Source organism: Triturus cristatus, chromosome 2_2 (genome assembly GCF_964204655.1).
Source record: "Triturus cristatus chromosome 2_2, aTriCri1.1, whole genome shotgun sequence".
Classification (NCBI taxonomy): domain Eukaryota; kingdom Metazoa; phylum Chordata; class Amphibia; order Caudata; family Salamandridae; genus Triturus; species Triturus cristatus.
In genome coordinates this window covers 1,235,686,239-1,235,705,845 of record NC_140582.1, presented here as the reverse complement: position 1 = coordinate 1,235,705,845, position 19,607 = coordinate 1,235,686,239, and the positions used below count along the sequence as shown (strand labels likewise).

At 49.7% G+C, this 19,607-nt stretch overlaps 1 protein-coding gene across 2 annotated transcripts in view; it reads right to left on the bottom strand.

The window, feature by feature from the left end:
- The window catches only part of PCGF1 (polycomb group ring finger 1), a 250,912-nt gene that overhangs the window by 159,687 nt on the left and 71,618 nt on the right, over positions 1 to 19,607 (bottom strand). The window lies entirely within an intron of this gene.

The window sequence follows — 19,607 nt, the reverse complement described above, 5'->3', positions numbered from 1 at the left end:
AAGCAAGTAGTAACAGAAAGGATGTGAGTTAGTGGCAAAGTTATCTTATTTGAAATGTGTTCAGAAAGCTGGACTATCGAGCTGAGAACCTCAAACTATTGTGTAGTGTGGATAACTGACTATCCCTTCTGGCATATTTCAGTCATTGAGATATTTACAAACAGTGCAAGCGGGGTTGCCTTTCCCTACAGAATGTGTTTTAGGTTTTATGGTCTTGCTGACGTCTACCTGATACACTCCACAATTCACCTTCTTTGACTGACCAATAGCAGACATGCTCATAGAGAGCATGACCAAAGACTAGCAGAAATTATTGATGACTAGAGAACTCCTTTGTTCGGTCTGCATCAAATCATAAAGCCTATGTTATCATCAAGGGAAATCTGACGAAGTGAAGATTCAACTGAGCCATGGTATGACTACCGGGAAAATCAGAAAGAAGCTAAACAGAGATGTGACCACTGCAAGTAGATCCCATTGACCCTGAATTAAGCTACAGTGGAAGCAGACTTGCAAGAACTATACTTTATATTTCACCTCAACACAAGTTTACAAAGGCTGAATCTGTAAAACAAATTAAATACATTAGCAATCAAGGGGGACAAAAATAAACAGGAGAGCAATTTCTGTTCAGATTGTTCAAATAGTGTTACATAGTTAATCAAGTCGAATGCATGGGAGCAGCTTTCAGAAACATTTCAGTCATGTTTCCACTACAACAGGTGCAAAGAGGTTGTTCTAACTTCATCTAAAACACTGGTGCAGATTGGTGGCAAATATGGTTCAGTTCCTCACCCTGGGTAACTACTTCATCACATGAACTTTGCAGACTACGTATCTGGGCAAATAAACGAGATGCAAGAAGCCTGATGATCATGTGTGAATCCAGCATCAGAACAGACTTGAAGGAGTGTAGAGGGATGTTGCTACCCTGGAGATGCTTACAGTGGGAGCCACACCATACAATGCTCGGTGTCCTTGCTCTAAATACCGTCACTTCCACAATTCAGGGTCTTATTTTTAATAATGTTCCTTACAGAAATCACCTATTCACTTTTTTTTAAAAACAACAAATACTCAATCACACATGGATACTGGAAACTTTTGTGCGCCTTTTAGGTATATTTGAGGTACATCTAAATAGAAAAGAAAAGAAAAGAGAAAAAAAAAAAACACATCCGTATCTATGGAGAAAGTTGAATCCGGGAGGGAAATGGCTCCATTGAGTAAGTATTAGATACCGGGCATGGAAGGAGGAGTATTATTTTAAAAGTGCATATACACAAACACACAGACAGGCTGTCCTGAACAATCCATAGGAGCTGGGGAATGGCGCTTTGGCCAACCTCATTAACACAAAATACTGAGTCTATCCTGTCGGGATCCAACCCTGTGACGTAGAGAACACCGCATTTGCCAGCAGCGACCATGGATCTCTGCTATCAGACACAATGTCAACAACTGCTACAATCACTCCGATTGGTCTTTCGACATTTGGTCTCAACTCCCAAAGCTTCAGGCTTGTGCTATATTTAATTGTGCGGTCGCCTCATCTGGTGTTCCTCATCACACTTCCTGTGCCTCCCCAAGCTGCTAGTGACCCTTGCTTGCCAGTATCGGACTGTGCTCAATCAATCAGAAGATTTGTAGAGCACTATGTCACCTATGAGGGTATCCAGGCACTCATCAACACTGGGCATTTGCATCAAGAAGAGAGCTTGAATGAGGTTTGCTCCATGTGCAAGTGCCATGGAACCTAAATATATATGACATGTAAACGGTTTGGGATGTCAGTGATCGGGTGCTAGCCAGCAAAATGTCTTTTTCTGAACAATTCAGAACATTCAAGCATTAAAAACAAGCATTTGCAATGCAATAGGTCGTTCATTTCTGAGAGTTTGAGGTATTGGCAATGCAAATAATAATGCAACGCCAACAGCTCATACTTTCAGTAATGCAAATTGTAAATTGATACTTGTATAGCACACTACTCAAGTTCAAGAAATACTTTATTCGGTTCAGTTACAAAAACCATAAAAGTAGACAGACAACAAGAACAGGTCCCCTAAAAATACAATAATTTTCCTTTTAAAAAAGAATATAAAAACAAACATTATGTAGAAAAACCATTCTAAAAAATGTATCTGACCAAATCAGTAAAACAACCCAAAAAACCCGCTAGGCTACTCTCTTCCAACTTATCTTTTTACTCAATCTCATAGCTATGGTCAGAAAATTTGCAATGTTAAAAATTTCCTAAATATTTGACAACAATTGCAAGTACAAAAGGGCCGGTTTAACCTGTCTAAAGCCTTTATCCTTAATTAATGGTAGTATGAACTTTTTCCTTATTGGTGTAAAATATGTGCAAAAGAACAAAAAGTGCGTAGTGTCCATGATGGAAAATCCATCACACGGACAAATCTCTAGGTCTTTCGCATTTGTCCACCCTGGGCGGCCTGTAATAAGAAGGTGCATTTTGTTTAATCTGAATCTGGTCAGCAAAAATCTATGGCCGGAGTTATTGACCACTCTCAGATACAGTTCCATCTCCCCAGAATTTATTAACAGCTGATAAGCTCTTACAGTAGGTTTAGACAATTCTTTGTCTTCCCTTTCTAGTCCCATGATGAGCCTATATGTATGTTTTACCCATTTTGCATCCCCCTTAACTATTTTGGATGGCTGATAATACAATTCAGGACGACCTAAATAATCCGCTATCTTTTTGATGTAATTCAGCCACGGGATGGAATTCCATCGGTCAAGTGCTAAGCAGTCCCTTAAGACCTCATGGTTTAATTCTAGGTCTGCATTCAACCACACTGAAATCCATTTTAATAGTGGTGCAAGTGGAGGAGGAGCCTAGCGCGCAACCAAGATGGCCGCGTAGGTGCGAAGCTCCCGAGGACCTCCGCGACCTCCTGAATTAATCCTGATTATATCCTGTCTTTGATGAGGGGACTGTGTCTGTGTACCCGAGCTGAGGCGGCACCCGTTTTCCGTTTTCGAATCGGACCCCGGACACTGGTGGGAGCACCGATCGAAGATTGCGGCCTTCTCCGCGCCGGCCCCCCGGATTGGAGTTGTGGGGCGATCCGGGGACAAAGCGAACAACAGCGGCGGGCAGGGCTGGGCGACTCGCGTACCCCGCGCTTTCACTTTCACTTTTGCGCCCTCCTTGCCCTCAAGCGAGATAGGGTTGCGGAGCGGGGTGCGGTGGTGTGGCCTTGTCCCGGTGCCCGGCTGACCCGCCGGCTGTGAGTTGTCCTGCGGTCCAGTGGTCACCCCCCCCCCCGGAACCCGTGAACTGGTCTATCGGCCCTTTCGAGGAGATTGGCACGACTTTGGGAGTGCGACATGTCCACAAAGCAAGATGGCGACCGGGCAAAGGTGAAATCGACCCGCCGTGGCCCGGCACATCAGTCAAACAGCATGGACCGCTACACTCTCCAGAAGGGATCCCCAGAGGCACAGCGTACATCCCCCGTGGGCCCGACTGAGGTGTCTGCTCAGCCCGCGGATCTGACCCTCCGGGACGTCATGGGCGCCATTGCAGAGATGAAGGCCTCGGTGGACCAGCGCTTTGATACTCTGGCGCAGAAGATAGACTCGGCCCTGGTGGATGTGGGCCTGGTGAGGGCCGACTTGTCTAAAACAAATGACCGGGTCGATTCCCTGGCCCACACCACCTCGAGTCTCACTACGGATGTGGCGGCCCTTCAAAAGGAGGTGCACCGGCTTGGCCAGGCGAGCGCCCTGATGGACCGTCGATTGGAGGACGCCGAGGGTCGGGCCCGGAGGAACAACGTTCGCATTGTCGGGGTGCTGGAGGGACGGGAGGAGGAGGCGGCAGATTTGTTTGTGGAAGACCTGATCCTGACCCGTCTCCAGCCCCGGGGGCTGAGTAAACTTTTTGCGGTGGAACGTGCTCACAGGGTCCCCGGAGGAAGACCTAAGGCCGGAGCCCCGCCGCGGCCTCTCATTGCCCGGATTTTTAACTTTCGGGACAGAGACGCTATCCTGCAGACTTCCAGGCTACAGGGACCGGTCAAGCTCGATAATATGGACGTGAATTTCTACCCTGACTTTACTCCGACGGTCCAAAAGCAGAGACTGAGTTTTCTCGGAGTTAAACGTCGCCTACGGGACCTGAACCTTAAGTACTCAATGCTTTTTCCAGCTAAGCTGAGGGTGGAGGTGGATGGTCGCACGCACTTTTTTGACCGTCCCGAGGCGGCTGGGGACTGGTTGGATACTCTGCCTGGGGATCGGGGCCGGGGGGGTGGGGGGGGTGCGGTTGGCGGGGAGGGCTCGCCGGATCAGAACTGAGGGGTGAATAGTAGGCCTTGCTCTGGACAACATTCCGGTTACCATTCACTGATCGTGTATGTTCCCCTCCTATGGAGGTCGTACGGGGTCCATTGGGGGCTTTCCCTCCTCCTCTGGGGGACTAGTTAGTTTTTCATCTATGGGGCGACAGGCACACTGCACTTTGGGGGGGCTGTCTGGGCTCATGCAGGGGTGCAGGGAGGGGGGAGTTCTGTTGGGATGGGTGGGCGGGGGTGGAGTGTTTGTTTGCACCGCAAGGCGAACCCTTTACTGTATTGTTGTTTTTGAGATGCTCTGTGGGGGACGACTGATGGCTTCCATGTACGATGGGGGGTAGGGATTTGACTGTGTTATCATGGAACGTTAACGGACTGGGGGATAGGATCAAGCGTGGTGTGGTCCTGCAGTATCTGAAACGTATTTCACCAGATGTGGTCTTCCTGCAGGAGACACACCTTATAGGTAATTCCTTTCATGCCATGAATCGGCGAGGCTATCGCTTGGTGGCCCATTCGGGCTTCACCTCGGGCTCGCGGGGGGTGGGCATCATGATTAAGAACTCGCTCCCATTGGAGATTGATGAGGTGCGCCATGATGCGAGGGGACGTTACACTGTCTTGGTGGGTAGAATGGAGGGCAGAGTGGTCGTTTTTGTATCAGTGTACGTTCCGCCGGGGTTGCAATCTACCATGTTTGCGGACCTGGGGCGCCTCCTCCTTGACCTCCCGGGTGGGCTTCTGGTAGTTGGGGGGGACTTCAATGCGGTGGCTTCTGGGTCTATGGATCGTCATCCCCCCAGGGACCTCCCCCGGGCACAGGCGTGGCTGTCCGGCCTTTTAGATACACTAGGATTGGTGGATTGCTGGCGACTAAAGCATCCCGCGCAGCTGCAATACACCTTCCACTCGGGTGCCCATGGTAGCCTCTCGCGGCTTGATTATGTCCTTGTTCCTGCGGCCTATGCTGGGAGAGTGGGAGAGGTGCGCCATTTGGCGCGGGGTATTTCAGATCACTCCCCACTACTGTTGCACTTTGATGTCTTCCCGAGGGGGGAGGGCAGGGTAGCCCCAATCAATGCCTGGTACCTGCGCGACCCCACTATTCGAGCCGAATTGATCAAATCCTTGCAGCGGTACTTTGAGGAGAATGTGGGGTCTGTCCCTTCGGCTATCTCCCTTTGGGAGGCTTTTAAGGTAGTTCTCAGGGGGGAGGCCCTCTCCTTTATCTCCCATGCCCGGAGGCGCGAGCGGGAGGAGGTAACCCGGGTGGAGGCCGAAATTACTGAACTAGAGGGTGACCTGGGGAGCGGGGTGACGGATGCCACATTGCATGTTCTACACCTCAAGCAGGCGGCCTATAGGGCCCTCGTCACGGAGGCGGCCAGGGGCCTCAGTAGAGAGCAACAGGGGCGACTGTATGATGTGGGTGATAAGGCTGGTAAATTGATTGCGTGGTTGGACAAAAAGGAGAGAGCGAGTCGTGTGGTTCCGTTGATCGAGAGGATGGATGGGGTGTGTGTCACCGAGCCGGACGCCATTGTCTCCTGCTTCGCGGATTATTTCCGCGAGGTGTATTCCCCGGTCTCTCCCTGCTCGGAGGAGGATTCCCGTGCCCTGCTTCGGGACATCGCGCTGCCCTCCCTTTCGGTGGAGGACAGGGATTCGCTGGACGCTCCTCCCACCTCGGACGAAATTGCCCTTGCTATCCGGATGTACTGGCGCCCCACCTGCGCGCGATGTTCCTGGCGGCCCGCTCGCGGGGTTCCCTTCCGCCGGACCAGCGTCTGGCTACGATCGTGGTGATCCACAAGGAGGGGAGACCCCGTGAGCGGGTCACATCCTATAGGCCTATCTCGCTCTTGAACGCGGAGCCCAAAATCCTCGCCAAGGTGCTGGCCAACCGGCTGGTCGGCGTGGTGGGCGACTTGGTCCACCAAGACCAGTCCGGCTTCATACCCCATCGTAACACGGCCCTTAATCTGCGACGCTTGCACGGGGTGCTCGCGCGTGTCCCGTTCGTGCGGGAGCCGGCCATCTTGGCGTCCTTGGACGCCACTATGGCGTTTGATACGCTCGAGTGGCCATACATTTGGGCGATGCTGGCGAAGTTTGGCTTCGGACCGGGCTTCATCGGCTGGGTCAAGTTGTTGTATTCCGGCCCATTGGCGCAGGTGGTGGTGAATGGACGAGTTTCGGCTCCATTCGCACTGGGACGGGGCACGCGACAGGGTTGCCCCCTGTCGCCTCTCCTGTTTGCACTGGCCCTGGAGCCCCTGGCGGAGTGGCTGCGGTGGCACCCTTCCATCCGCGGTCTCCGCTGGACCCCCGAGCATGAGGACCGTGTGTCCCTCTACGCTGATGATATCCTTCTATATCTCGCCTCCCCGCGTAAATCACTGCTCGTCCTAGTTGATGTCTTGCGCTCATTCGGTCGCAACTCAGGCCTCGTCATCAACTGGGCGAAATCCTGTGTATATGTGCTTGCCGGGGAGGCTCCGGTCCTTCCAAGGGACTGTCCGATCCAGATTGCCTCCCAGGGGTTTCGGTACCTGGGTATATATATTACTCTGGACCCGGAGGCCCGCTACGAGCGGAATTTGCTGCCCCCCCTCCAGCGCTTGAAGGAGGACGTGGTGCGTTGGCGGCGTCTGCCGCTTTCGCCGCTCGGCCGAGCGGCCTTGTTTAAGATGATGTCGTTGCCGCGCTTTCTGTACGCTCTCCAGAACACTATGGACCTGGTCCCGGCGCGCTACTTCCGGGAGGTGGAGAGTTTGCAGCGTCGCCTGTTCTGGGACGGGAGGCCACGTATTGCCTTGGCCAAATTGACGCTCCCGTGGTACGATGGGGGGGTTGCCCTCCCGGATATTAAACGGTATTACTGGGCCTCCCAGCTAGCTGCGATTAATCATGGCCTTTACGGGCCCGCCCTGAACCCGGCATTTGAAATGGACAAGACGCTCCTGCCCGGTGGCGACTACAATCGAGCACTCTACTCTGGCGCGCCGGACCCTCGCCTGACGGGACCGACGCGTGTCATGGTGCGTGTATGGCACGCGGCTAACGCAGCTATGGGGTGGAAGGACCGTTTGACCCGGGCGTCACCGCTATATGCGTCCGCGAGGTTGGGCTCCCTGTGGACCTCGAAGGGCTTCGAGAAGTGGGACACGATCGGCATCAGCACAGTGGGAGATCTCTGGACGAGGGGGGGATTCAAAACTTTCGAGATGCTGCAGACGGAGTTTCAGTTGCAAGGCAGTGAGTACTTTCGGTACTTACAAGTCCGCCACGCGCTGGGCTCCGTCTTCCCGGATGTCGCGTCCATTCCGGAGTCTTCCCCCCTGGAGGACAGAGTGCTGGATGGCCATGTCCCAGACAGCACGATCTCCCTTATATATAAAAAACTGATCAACGACCGATCGGGCCTGCTGACTGGCCTCCGCGAGGCCTGGGTTGCCGATGGGCTGGAGTTGGACGACGAGGACTGGATTTCCGCGGTGGCCTCTCCGAAGGAGGTGGCCATCCCGGCTCGCCTTCGCTTCGTCCAGCTTAAGATCCTCCACCGGGTTTACGTGACGGGGCCAAGGCTTCTGCGTATGGGCTTTGCTGAGGATGGACTGTGTAAGCGTGGCTGTGGTGCTTTGGCAACTTTCTTGCATATTCTGTGGGAATGCCCAAAGGTGGAGCGATTCTGGCGTGGTGTGCACGAGGTCCTGCGAGTGGTTACGCGTGTCGCGCTGTTGCCTGAAGCGAGGAGATGCTTGCTGAATGTGTGGGAGCCGACTGACTACTCGGTTCCGCAGACGCGGTGGGTGACTCTGGGATACATGATAGCCAAGCGTGACATTGCTCAATTGTGGGGATCCCAGAGGCCCCCGGCGGTGTCGGCCTGGAAAGAACACATGGATTGGTGTATGTTTCGTGAAAAGGTGGTGTATGTTGCGTGGGGTAAGCCTGGGGCGTGGGTGAAAATCTGGGGCCCCTGGAACGCCTATCGCGGGGGTATTTGCGAGCCGCCACTGCTGCCGGCTGCCTCACCAGCTCCGTCCCCCTAGCCGACCCCCCCCCCTAGCCGACCCCCCGCCCCAGCCATGGGCACGTGGTTCCCCAGTCCCTGATCTGTTCTCATTCCCCTCTTCAGAGTTTGGCGATTGGTTGGGGTCCCCCACTTAAGGAGCGCGTGCTGTCACTTGGGATTGCGGGTTGCCTTGCGGGTGTGGTTTTTTGTGTTGTTGTGTTTCGACAAAAGGAAACCGTATTGTGGGTTTGGAGTTATGTGGCCTGCACTACTGATATCTCCTGCTATACCCCTTTTGCACCGCCAAGAGATTTTTCTGTATGTATGTCATATGCTTCTGCCACTCTAGCGGCCGGCCAGACGGTTGTAGGCCCATACCTGTAACTATTTGAGATTGCAATAAACGGTTTCAAAAAAAAAAAAAAAAAAATAGTGGTGCAAGTGCAATTCGATCCACCAGGTATTCCACCCCACATTCTTGGTGGGCAATAAACCCCGGGGTGGAATGGGGTATGCTTTTTAGGAACTTATCCTCCACACACTGCAACAATTTTGCATCTTTAAAGCCCCATAAATCTGCACCATACATAGCCAAGGAGACACATTTGGCGTCATACACCTTTAAAACTGCCTGCAGTGGTTTCACACCTATTTTCCGTGCAAATCCTAATACTGACAGAGTGGGCCTAGAGAAGACATTACGCTTGGCTGCCATTTGAGGCAGCCATGTGGATCTATCATCGAAAATGACCCCCAAGTATGGGAATCTAGAGACTTTAGACAGGACATTTCCGTTACAATACAAGTTCTTCGTTTGTTAGCCTTTTGGTCCCACTGTCATTACATGGGATTTGAGGTAGTTAACACTTAAATCTAAAATATTCATAAAATGAGTTTAAAAGCCGCTGTAAACCTACCATGGTACGTGCCAAAAGTGCGGCATCATCGGCATAAAGTAGTGCCGGTATAGTAAACTTACCCGCCCTTGGTATGTCCTTACATATTTTCACTAGGACCATACCAAAATCATTGACATAAAGGGTAAACAGAAGGGGGGCTAGAATACAGCCCTGCCTGACCCCACTCAGAATCCCGATCTTACCCGTACAGTTACCCTTACGATCATACCTAACTGTAGCAGTAAGGTCCCTGTGAAGATCTGCCAGGAAGTACACTATGTTTTCATCAATGCCTAATTTTAAAAGTATATCCCACAACTTTGATCTATTTACTCGATCAAAAGCTGATGAGAGGTCCATAAATGCTATGTATAGTGAACCCCTTTTGGCAATTGTGTACTTCCCAATTAAAAGTTGGAGATTGAGGCATTGGTCTATAGTACCACGGCCATTCCTAAAACCAAATTGAAGAACCGAAAGGATATTTGTTTCATCGAAATTTTTCACAGAGTTGACTCAGGACCACCCGTCCTAGGACCTTTACTGCAGAATCAATGAGCGAGATCGGGCGGTAGTTACTGGGATCCCCTCTGTTACCTTTTTTGAATATCGGCACAATGACTGATTCTGACCATGTGGTTGGAATACCAGATTTACAGACTCTATTATAAACATTTGCTAAAACTACGGACCATAGCTTGACATCCGATTTGAACAGGTCAGCAGGGACGCCATCTGGGCCCGGGGCCTTATTGCTAGTCATTTTCCCTATGGCGTCTGCCACCTCTTCCACCGTAACCGAAAAAATGTATGGATGCAGAGTGACAGCGGGTGAGCCCTCCTCACCCGAGTTTGTTACTTCATAAACTGATTTAAAATGCGAAAGCCATGACTGTTCCTGTATGTTGCAATCTAACACATGATTGCCAACATCATTAAAAAAATGTTTATTAACTACGGACCAGAATTTAGCACTATTCTTCAGGACATCAGTGGAGGTCAAGTCTTCCCAGGCTGTTTCCCTAATCTCGCGCTTTCTAATCTCTATAGCCCTTTTATAAGATTTCCTTAAGGAAGCCACGAGTGTCCCATCTACTGGGTTCTCCTTCAGGGCCATTCGTAGTTTTTGGTTGGCACGTGTACATTTATGGTCAAACCAACCGACCCCCTCTGATTCTTTTACTTGACCTGGACATTTGAGGTCAACCCCTATTTGAGTGCAGACTATTTGGAACGCATCTAACACCTCCTGATCCCCTGCTTCCAAATCCCTGCATATGTCCAGCTCCCTACCAACATTAGCCCTGAGATTGCTTAAAAATTCCTCAGGGACAACCTTGCCCCATCTTAATCTTCTCCCCTGATCCGTTGGGACGATCTCTTTCCTAGTAGCCCTATTCTGACCTTTCTCCGGAACACAAATGAGATCCATAATTCTAAGAGTAACTGGGTTGTGGTCACTAAAGTGGGACCATTCCGCACTGTAACTCTTGATGTGATTCCCTAAGGTAAGGCTGATAAAGATGTAATCTATGTTTGAGCCCCTTCCTCTACCTTTAAAGGTAGGTATATTCTCATCTTCCCTTTGTGGGAGCATCAAACCATGGTCTGCCAAACTTTTTTCAAGAAGTACCCCCTGTGCTGAATGCTCAAAATGAACTTCCCCTAGCTCTATGGGTCCCATCTGGTCCAAAGAGGAACAATTTTCTGGGCAGCCATGAATGTTAAAATCGCCCAGAAGAATAATTGAACAATGATGCCGATTAGCCTCCCTATATTTTTCCAAAAAACAATCAAGAGAGGCCAATTGGTCAGTCAGGCCTGATCTAACAAAAGAATTATAAAAATTCACAATTAAAATATTACATGCCCCCTCACAAGCAATTTGTACTGCTAAACAGCATGGGAGACCGGTTTCAATCTGTGTAAGTGTCCCTGGAATAGTAGCCACAATTAACGTCACTAGCCCCCCCTTTGCCCTCCCCATAACCGAGGGTATTGCCGGTAAAAAATAGGTGGAATAGCCGTCTATACTTAAAATATTTTCTAAGTCCCAGGTTTCTTGTAACCCAATGATATCCACTGTCCCCATGAACTCTCTCCAGATGGGATCATCCAATTTATTCCGTAGACCCGCAATATTCCAGGTTACGATTTTTATAACGGTAGTAGTCAGGGAATGTACTAACCCATCTGAGACTACCATCGTCCCCACTAGGGTATTTACGTCATCATTTTGAATCGTAACATTTGGGGGCAGGGTCTCACCCTCCTCCCGGGAGCCGGGTAGAACTCTGTTCTCTAAGCCATGCCATAGTCAGTCTATGCAGCCTAGGTTGGACAGAGCATCAAACTAATTAAAAACCGGGACATTGCAAAAATTGTCTGGTCCCAAGGTATGACGAGAGTTATGTTGGGGATAACCTTTGTGCAATAGGGGGATGGGCACTACTCACCCGCAAGAATCTCAAGGCGCTTGTACGAATACCGCTGTGGAACCCATCCTGGCTTTCCCTGTGAGGCGTCCACTCCTGGGCACCCCCAAGGTGGAGGCCAGGCATCCTTAGCGTTGTGGGGGCCGTTGTGGAGATTAAGCAAGCTATTGCCCAGAGTTGTAGAGTGGGACTCCATGATTGGAATAGGCACCGTGGCGAGAATTATCATGTCCGTGGAATTTTTGAGCCCAAGACCCGCCGAGGCGGGGAATTGAACCCTGGTCCCGGGCTAGACCTCTGCATCAGGGTCTGCCGCTCTAATCATTGAGCCACACTTCTCCACAGCGAGACCTACTGCGTTGCAAATGCTTGCGTAGTGAGCCAGGTACCTGCATTGTATGTCTTAGTGCACTACTGCAAGCTGCTCCTAGAGGTCCCTAGGGAGCAAGGCACCAGCACTGCATGTATCAGTGCAGTACCGCAAGCTGCTCCTAAAAGTCTCTAGTGAGCAAGGTACCAGCACTGTATGTCTAGGTGCAGTACCGCAAGCTGCTCCTAGAGGCCCCTAGTGAGCAAGGCACCAGCACTGCATGTCTTGGTGCAGTATCGCAAGCTGCTCCTAGAGGTCCCTAGTGAGCAAGGCACCAGCACTGCATGTCTCGGTGCAGTACCACAAGCTGCTCATAGAGGTCCCTAGTGAGCATCATGAACTACCTAGGTGAAACAGTACACAGCTCCTTGAAATAGGAACAATTATATGTTTAAAGTCATAAGGCCGGGGTGATATCAATGAACAGCTACCTTCTCGACCAAGATGGCCACCGAGTAGGAGCCTCCCAAGGAGCTCTCGGTTTGGGGATTACCAATTTGGTAGTTATCCCCGTATAAACCGTCTCACCGGCCCTCCTCCCCCCCATGCCCTTGGATCGGACGGCGCACCCCCACCGAGGCACAAAGTTGAAGCAAAAAAAATCGGTCCTATAGTCACAGGCTGGATCGTGTCTACGCTGTATGGCCACCAGCACGGCTCGTCGTAGCTCCGGGACCAGTCCGTGTAAGAGGGACAGATTTAAAATTGCAGCGAGCCCTTGGATTTCTGCCGCTGCCGGCTCCTCCGAGCCCGCACCGCATGCCACCAAAGGTCAGTGTTTCTCCTAGTGCCTGTGGGCGACTCTCTGGACAGGCGCCATTCGCACTGACTTGCCTGCCGCCCAACGGTGTCTGCGTCGTGCCCCGGCCTGCGACTGTTGATCTCCGTCCACGAGGTCCCGACTGGAGCCCCCCAGCCGCACCCTATTAGGTGGGCCCTGCTCCACTGCTCCCGAATGACCGATAGATCGCCGGTTGCCAATCAGGGGACTGGGGGTACCGATGCCATTTTTGCTGCATCTATAGAGGTTACCGTTCTGACCTGCCTTGAGCCATGTTTGCTCGGCAAGGGTCAAGACATTTCTCCTCCGGAATCGGGCTCCTTGCTGCCTCTGCTCCATCTGGGTCCTGCCAGGAGTGTGGCAGCCTAATGAGAAGATCGCCAGAGACTGCCTGCTTTTTGGTCTCCCGGATGCCAGTGCCTCTCGTGGCAGCCCTCCATGCAACAAGCATCCTCAGCTGTGATTGCCGCCCTAAGATCAAACGTCTCAGTGCAGCGCCGGGACTACATGTCCAGCTTTGTCGCTTGAACGTGGTAATCCGCTACAGCTTCCTCAAATACATTTGTCCTGATTGATGAACACTGCCTGACTTTAAAATGGCTGAAATAAGAGGACATCGTATTAGCCTGTTATTGCCGGACTTTAAAATGGCGGATTTGCAAATGTTTCGTTATTACGGTTTCCCTCTCTAGCTATATCGGGAGTGGTAATCCTTGCTTGTAATGAGTAGCACTGTGGCAGCTCCTTTCATCACATGTGGAACGTCCCACTACACATTTGATCTCTTTATTAGGGGTTTCCTTTGCCAAGCACACAATGACTGCTAGTGTCTTTGGAAACAAATTGCCTTAATGGGCTTGATGATAGGTCTGCATACCATTAGTAGCACCCCATCACGCCATCGATCTCTTTACTGGGATGATCCCTTTTGTTCTTTCCCACGTCGATTGCAGAAGACTGGGGCCCTACTGCCTGGCTTTATAATAGCGCAGATCGGGTTCCCTTCATATATAATTGTAGTCTGGTGCCCAGGATGCTGAGACGACCTCCTTCGGCTCCCCGCCTACATCTTCAGTCCAGTGTAAGTCTTCAGAGCCGAGACAAGTAAAGGGATGCCATGACTGTAGTGATTTTTGGGCCCTAGTCATTGTCATTGAACAGCAAGATCTCTGCGCCTCACATGGTTAGACCATTACCCACCCCCCCACCCTCCCTCTAAGAGACCCAGGATTTATGCGTTCTCCCACCCTCTGATTCTCCTCCTCTGGGCTTCCATCCCAATTAGGACGCTTCTTCACAATGGCGATAAGGCCTGACCCCAATGGTTCCAACACCTTTATCATTAATTACCCACCTGACCTCTCCAAGAATGCGGCAAAGAAACACAAACATTGCATACTCAAAGCTAGACCAGAAACCCTATTCTCGGACCACTACTTCTGCACCAACAAAGGTTCTCTGGTTAATGACGTCACCTTCTATACTCAAAAACAGGCTTGCTGACGAACTGTGCTCTAATCCATGCTTCAAATAACCAGATCTAAGAAATCCACACATGATCTCAAACTAACAACGTCTCCCTCGTCCACTCTCGAAGTCCCCACCACTCTCACCCTCTACAATAATGGTATCGTCCTAATCCAAGCCTCTAACATCAATCTAGCTAAGACGGCCAAAATTTACCCAACTCTTAGAAAAGCGTTTAACGGCAAAGCCACTGACCCCAATTCAACCATCACGTCCCCGCTGGGCTTAACCAGTACTCTCCCTTCAACAGTTGGTAGTACCCCACTCTCCCTAAACCCCACACCTCCTCTTGCTGATCCCATAGCCACCTTGTCCCCAGTCGGTTTATCTCCACTCACTAGAACACCCTCTCAGCTGGTCGACGGTTATATGGGTTCAATCTCCTCACCGACGGTCACTCTGATTCAGGATGACTCTCGAACGGAGAGGCTCCCTCCGGTCCTACAGTCTTCCCTTTAACAGATGAAGTCCCAGTCCCCATCCCTATAACTTTGCCACATACTAGGCCAGAGTCTGAGCATCGACCCCCCCTTACAGGCCCCAACAGGCTTACAACGAGGCCCCCCGACGCCACTCGCTTCTCCCCCACCCCTTCCTCTTCCTCCCCCCGCCCAACACTCAGACTTGGCTGCGCACCTTGATGATATATCTCTACAATTACACCTTCTCACCTCTGAGCTACATGATCTGAAAGCCCTCTCAAATTATCTTTTCCCCATGATCAGCTCTCTCCTCACCTCTGAGAATTGGCCTAGAGCGTCCACTAGGGATACTGACCACATGAATCAGCCTTTAGCGCCTTCCACCCCGAAATCCATTCCACTACCAAAAGCACCCGCCAGCTACAGAAGATCTGAGTCCCACCCTTCGACCACATGACTCGCTCAACTCTAGCTCTACTTTGTTCAAATCGAACATCTACCCCTCCCCCCCCCCCGAGACAAATACTTTCCATCTGTTCTAACACGAACAGAGAACCTACTCGCAATCTTAGATGCAGCAATACTGACAACCTCACCCATGTGAACGTCACCCAGATATCCTTCCCCCTCCCCCAAATCCACCTTGACTTAAATGTGTACTACTTAATTGCAGATCAGCCAGTGAACACGCCTCCGATATCTTCGACCCCATCCAACACTATGATTTCGACATTATCATCCTCACTGAAACTTGGCTAAATCCGGCGCCCACTCCTATCTCAGACATGCTAGTACCTCCCACTCATGACATAATTAGGCTAGACAGAGCTCTGAAGTTGTGTGGTGGCCTAGCCTGTTTTCACAGGAACTCACTCTCGATCTCTCACTTAAGATTCAGCGATGCCCTCCTCCTGTGAATACCTCTGTCTCAGCATATCAATTATGAACCGACCGGTTTGCAAACTTCACACCTTTGACCACCCCCCGGGAGACGATCTCCCTTTCATTGAGCAGCTAATGGAAATCATCTCTAGTAATGTCGACTCAGCGGTGTCCCAAATCTTCCTTAGTGATTTCAACCTTAATTGGTCTAATCCCAACGACCCGCTGTATCTTGCATTCAATCTTTCTTAAATGATCAAGAACTGATTCCGCACTGTGACCAACAAACTCCAACTATTAAAGGAGAAACCTTAGACCTCATCAGCTCTAAAGGGCAGACTATCACCATTGATTCCATTACCCCATATGACTGGTCCGACCACCATAGTATCCTCTTTTATATTAACAGGCAAGTGATGAGGAGGAAAGCACAACCTTTAAAATCAAAGATATGGAAAAGAGACCTAAGAGCAATAAACCAAACTAGATGTCCACTGTAAATCGGTCCTCTCCTCCCAAGTTTACACAGTTGAGGTGCAAGCACTCACCGACGCATACAATTCGACCATTTCCAACATCATGGATAATATTGCTCCACTCCAACAAAAAATGCTTCATCACAAATATCCAAACCATGGTTTAACCAAAACAAACACGGAATGCCGCAACCTTAGGGCAGTCGAACGTTTCTGGCGAGCCAATCCCTCCTCGGACCAACAAAAACTGCTAAGGCAGTTTACTTCAGACACCAACTGGATCAAGCAGCAAACCGGCCTAAGAAACTCTTTGAATTGGTCAAACAAAAATCAGTCACTGGTCCTTACTACCCTGATCCTGGTGGCAACCCACCCTCTTGCGATGAACTTGCCGCTTTCTTCACTGAGAAATCACGACTCATCTCCATGGACCTAGCTTCTAAGAAGGCTCTACTACCTTCTTACAGTGTTTCCTCACCCATTGACTCCTCTGAAAAGCATAAATCGACCTCCACGAACTCCAAGAACAATGCATCTTGGGGCACCTTTACCCCATTTAGTGAAAATTACATCATCAAGATTCTTCCAACCACTTCAGCGACCCGTTGCCCCCCTTCATCTTCAAAGAAATCAAGAATGCACTCATCCCCACCTGGACAAGGATTGTTAACGCTTCTCTATCACAAGGCACGATCCCTGACTGCCTAAAAGCAGCCAAGGTAACACCTATACTAAAAAAAACTAAAGCTGACAAATCTGATCAATAACTTTCGCCCCATTTCCAACATTCCCACCTTAGCGACACTCCTAGAAAAATGTGTGCAATCCCAACTTTGTGCTCACATTGAGAATTACCAACTCCTGGACTAGCATCAATACGGCTTTAGGAAGGGGCACAGCACTGAATCGGCTCTCACTATTGTTATGGATGACATTTTAAAAATGCGTGACCAAAACGAATCCTGCCTCCTGATCCTCCTTGACCTCTCCTCCGCATTCATCACGGTTAATCATGACAACCTCCTATCCATCCTGCATAACAGAATGGGTTTTTATGATCAAGTGTTACAATGGTTCTCATCCTTTCTACATCACAGAACACAAAGAAGCAAGGCAAACCACTCTCTCTCCCAGCCCTCTCCTGTTCTCATGGGGGTCCCCCAAGGGTCCACTTTATCTCCTATCCTCTTCAACCTTTTCCTGGAACCTCTTGCAAACTCTCTAAATTCCATGGACATTCTCTCCCACATGTATGCGGACGACACGCAACTATATCTGAAAATCTCATTCCCGGAAATCATCTCTCTATACTCCCCTAATTTTTACTCAAAACTGGTTAACGGAGAACCATCTCCTGCTCAACACTTCCAAAACGGAATTCCTGCTCATCTCCCGTCCGAACCACATCCCCAAGCTAGACTTCTGGCTGAGTCACCTCACTGCTGTCAACTGCACTCCTCTCATTGTAGACTCAGCCAAGTCTCTTGGAATCACCATGGACAAGCACCTGAGCATGAAAAACCATATCAGCAATGTATGCAAAGGAGCAAACCACCTGATTAGGTCACTCAGAAATATCAAACCTTTCCTTCCTCTAAATGATTTCAAGCAGGTGGTCCAAGCGCTTGTCTTACCGAGGCTAGACTACAGCAGTGCTACCCTCTGTGGCCTTCTCAAATACGCCCTGGCTCTACTAAGAGCTTCACTGAACGCTGCAGCTAGACTGGTTACAGACACCAGACGAAAAGAACATATATCCCCAGTCCTAAAATCCCTCAAATGGCTGCCCTACGAAGCAAGAATTAATTTAAAGATTGCTGTTCTTGCGCACAAAGCCCTTCTCTTCAACACTCCTACGTACCTGGCGCAAAAACTTAAACTATCCTGTGGTGTTAGAGACTCAAGAAGCGCCTCTACATTCCTCCTGAAACCACTGATCCTTAACAAAAATAGAAGTGGTCAACGAGCCTTCTCTGGCGCTGCCCCTAAGATATGGAACTCTCTTCCACCGAAGTACGTAGAATCTCCTCATCGACGGCATTCAAAGCGGAAGGCAAAAGATTCCTAATGAACAAATTGTTACCCTAATAGTGATAGACTCACGTGGCCGTTGACATTGCTCCTACTACCATTGTACTCTCATCTGTTACGGCTCCTCCTTACTGCATAGTGTGACTCCCCCTTGCTGCCCGCGCACACTCGTTTACTGCATTACCCTCCTGGGTGCAACTGTACTGTATTATGCGACCATTCCTTTTTTTTTTGTTGTTTTTTTTTTCCTCGTCTCCCTCCTACATGATATGGTTATTGCTTTTTGTCCTTCCTCACATCATATTGTAAAGCGCTCCGATAGCCCTCGGGATCTTGATCGCGCAATATAAAACTTTATAAATAAATATAACAAAAGAAGCACGCTCATGTTCAAGTAAAAGAAAAGCACATCTGCCTTTATCCCATCTGAGGCGGCCGTGCTGCTTAAATTTAAGAAAGCGTTGAGAGAGCGAGCGTGTCCTGCCTGCAACAGCAGACAGAAGAAAGGCAATTAAGAAAATAGTGCTCCCAGGCTCCAATTAAAGCATACGTGTAACAACCGAAGTTAAAGGGCCAGTCCTCATGGAAGGTTACAAATGAAGACAAGGTGGTACTAAGGAGTGTCTAACAAGCGTATTAACCAATCAGAAGCCAGCATAAAGGAAGGACAATGGCACAAGCCAATGACAAATATGGGCGGAGAGTGGGCGGGGCTAAAAGTACAAACTGCAATACAGCATGCCTCGCAGAGCAGCACATGTGCGCTGACTCTAGGCTCGACCTAAAAAAGCAAAAGTAAAAAATACATCGTCAAGGTCACCGCCAACTGCCCTAACTTTAACAAATGCGAGACTGCTTCGTTGGAGTTCTAGACATTATATAAATGCCTCCAATGCTTTTTACCTAGCCATGTTGGAGGGTGCAGTACCGGATGAGATTAAAAGCGGTCTCCTGGGACCTCTTTTGGCCACATCTGGTACTGCACCCTGCAGAAGATATGGTAAATCCACCCTACCCATAATGCATTGCATGCAAGACTACCACAAGTACATTCAAATAGCTATGGCCATATATACACAATTAGTAGCTTTGAAATGTGACAAAAGAATTATTATATTAATCCTGGATCACTCTGTGTGGAGCTGATGAAGGGAAATTTATAGAAGGTCTCATATAAATGTGAGATGTTCTAGTGAGTAAAGTAACAACTGTCAGCCTTGCTGAGTACCAAGCTTGTGTCCTGCCTGAAGCCTTCTAAGAAAATAGTGCCTTGAAGCTGTACCTAAAACCTAGGAAGTAACACATGTAACAGGGATGTCCTCATGGGAGGTTACAAGAAGAGACAAGGCGGAACTAAGGAGGGACTACTAGGCCTATTAACATGCCACCATTTACAAAGGACAGGGACCGGACCCAATTAAAAAGATGTGCTGAAAGT